The sequence below is a fragment of the Onychomys torridus genome, chromosome 11, assembly GCF_903995425.1.
Source record: "Onychomys torridus chromosome 11, mOncTor1.1, whole genome shotgun sequence".
In the NCBI taxonomy this organism is placed as follows: domain Eukaryota; kingdom Metazoa; phylum Chordata; class Mammalia; order Rodentia; family Cricetidae; genus Onychomys; species Onychomys torridus.
Genome location: NC_050453.1, coordinates 23433421 through 23436681, shown reverse-complemented (window position 1 = coordinate 23436681; position 3261 = coordinate 23433421). Strand labels below are relative to the sequence as shown.

At 43.1% G+C, this 3261-nt stretch overlaps 1 non-coding gene across 1 annotated transcript; it reads right to left on the bottom strand.

Annotated features, from left to right (window-relative positions):
- Positions 1-1017: 1017 nt before the first annotated feature.
- Positions 1018-1133, bottom strand: LOC118593602. The gene has a single exon (XR_004946270.1). It is a non-coding gene; the product is annotated as a U5 spliceosomal RNA (small nuclear RNA).
- Positions 1134-3261: the final 2128 nt, after the last annotated feature.

The following is a 3261-nucleotide window of genomic DNA, read 5'->3' as shown; positions in this document are numbered from 1 at the left end:
CAGAACCGGGAGGTGAATGGACTCTCATGGCAATTTTTGTTTTGGAGCAAAGAAATGGGCTTTGTTTCCTGAATTTTCAAGGCATATTTAATAATTTAGAACAATTAGGATTCCCCAGTTTTTGTCACAGATAACATAGCAACCAATCAAGGTGGCATTGATATTAATAATAAGCATAGTTAATAATAAATGTGCTTAATGGAAACATGCATGAAGTAACTTTTTTTGTTGCTTATCATGCAGTCCTTATTTCTTTAGGCTTTAGAAGCGTTTTATATGACGGAAGAACTGCAGAATTTTGACTCTCGTTAAAGTTTTTATTGCTGGAGAACAATCTAGAAACAGATGACAGTACTGTGGTAGTTTACAGTCACGAGAAGGCATTGATCGTACAAATTCATCAGACCAGCTGGGGATCCCCCAAAATAAGGCATTGTGTGGTACATGTTGTCCTGTGATGTTCTTGTCAACTCGTCACACGATGGAGTCAACCTGGGAAGAGAAACGCCAATTGAGAAAATTCTTCGACAAGGTTGGCCCTTAGACAAGCCAGTTTCTTGATTACTGATCGATGTGGGAGGGCTCTGGTAATACCATGGGAAAGAAAACTTCCAAGCAGACCATGGGCATTTCTGGCTTTTGGGGTCCCTGCCCTAGACCTTCTGGCCACTTTATGTTGCGCGCGCTGGGGATTGTATCCTGGGTTTCTTTCTTTCCTTTTCTTTTTTTGTTTTGCGTGCACATCTGTGCCGCCGGTGGAAACCAGAAGGTGGCGCCTGTATAGTGCCAAGTTGGCTGCTATGAAATTGCAGGGAACAAGCGCTCCTTAGCTGCTGGGGCGCTTGGATTTCAAATTTACCTTCATATTGAAGAACTGCCCTTGGTGAAGTCTAGTTAAAGCTGTTAACTTTTGAAAAACTGAGACATAAAATATCCCCACCAATAAGGACCTCTTGAAGAATATGTAGTACCCCAGATAAACCTCAATAATCACTCTACTTTTCTAACAGTGTTATTAGCCTTGCTAATGCAAGGCCTCAAAAAATTGGTTTAAGACTCAGAATTGTTCCTCTCCACGGAAATCTTTAGTAAAAGGCGAAAGATTTATACGATCTGAAGAGAAACCAGAGTATGTCAAGGTGTCCCAGGCATACAGTTTTCGGCCGACTGTACCTCCTAGAACACCAATGGTAACTATTCTCCCGTAAAGACGGCGCCGGTTTCACACGTCTAAAATAAATTCTTGACATCTGTCAATTAAGAAGCTATAATGAATAAAAAATAATAAAACAGCAACTGCTATTTTAGATGACGTACCTACTTGTGTGCAGTGCATTGTGGGTATGCAAATGTCCCCGTGTGGCCGCCCTCGGTTTCCGGAAGTGCCTCGAATTTGTCCCCGTTGCCGCTAGGCTTTGGGCCACCACCAGGGGGCAGAGCGAAAGCCAGACTTACAAGTGTCCAGACTGGTCCAATTTCAAAGTGGGACTTTGGCTTCGTGTGTGCGCTTTTAATTCCAGCACTGGTAGGGGGAGGCAGAGGCAGGGGAAATCATTGAATTTGAGGCCTATCTGGTCTGCATAGCGAGTGCCAGGCCAGCCAGGCTTACACAGGGAAAAAAATTAAAACCAAAGTGTGGCAGAGCCCACAGTAGAACACGCGTCTAGCATGCATGAGGGAATGGATTCCGTTCTCAGCTCCATCACATACATACGAAACAAAAAAGCTGAAAACAGCATCTTGTCTTTAAAGGCTGGGGATACAGTTCAGTGACAGAGCCCTGCCTGCCTGCTGTGCAGCAAGGACGGGGGTTTAAAACGCCCATTGAAAATCTTTTGAGCCTGGCATGGGTGGCACATGACCGAACTCTCAGCATTGGGATGGCTGAGACAGAAGGACTGTGAGTTTTAGTGAGGTAAGACTTACCTAAAATAAAACCAAGTATTGTTTTTAAGGATTGTTTAATAACACGGAAAAGTGTCCCACAGATTTGTGAAAGTAAATAGGCAAACTTAGGAACTCCGTGCTTGTTTATTTCCAGTGCTTAGGGTTGAACTTTAGGCATGACACCCTATCACCAAGTGACTCCTCACCTCTCATTATTATGATCGGAATATTGTAGGAGGTTGTTTGTTTATGAGACTGATCCGGAAATCACTAAGTCCAAGAGGGTATGGAACTCAGGGTGACCCTCCTGCCGTGGCCTCTTTTCGGTTCTGGGATGACAGGTGTGAGCCACTATTCTAGCTTTTTAGTCTTAGTCTTGTGGCTGAGGATGACCTTGAACTCCTGATAGTTTGCCCCCTCTTCTTCAGTGCGGGGCATAGAGTCAGGTGCCGCTGTGCTCAGCATCACTGATTCTTAAAAAACAAACAAACAAACTTTTTTTTCTGCAGTAAATATTCAGGGAAGAATAGGAAATAAACACCAAGAGATTTTTACATAATAAAAATTAATATGCATATGTAAATATGATATCAATTATTGAATTGATCCTAAGTAAGAATGCATTTACACTAACAATAATGGCATATACCTGTAATTATATCGCTCTGGGATGCTGAGGCAGGAGGATTGCTGTGAATTCACTGTTATTCTGAGTTACACGGTAAGGTTGAGGGCAGACTGAGCTAGCTAGTGAAACCCTTGTCTCAAAAACCAAAAATAGAGCTGGAGAGATGGTTCAGCAGCTAAGGGCACAGACTGCTCTTGCAGAAAGGACCACTCAGCACTGATGTCAGGTAGCTCACAGCTGCCTGGAACTTCTTTACCTGGGTTCACTCTCGTTGATATTTTGCTCTATTTGTTTTAACCCCTTCCCCATTCACTGACACACACACTTTTAAAAATCACTTGAAGGGAACTTAGTCACGGCTCTTTCACCTTAAATAACTATGTGTTTTCTAATAATAGGCTCATTCACACATATTACTATAGAACAACTTCCCATCAGAAACTTTAGCATAATTGGTGCTTTCCTAGGGTGTCTCACTAGCCTGGGGATCACGTAGGGTCGACACTGGTTGAAATCCCTCTGGCTTTCATCCTCTCTCATTGTAAGGAGACTTCTGGTCCCCTTTGAAGTCCAAGATCCCCAGGAGATAAGTCCATAGTCCCCAAGGGATATCTCGTGTTGCTAACAAACAGGGACTCTCGGTTCTTCTCATGTGCCAGCTGTGATGATTAATCTTTATTGCCAGCTTGAGAGGATTTAAAGTCATCCAGGAGACACTGTTAACCCTTGCCTTACGACATACACTT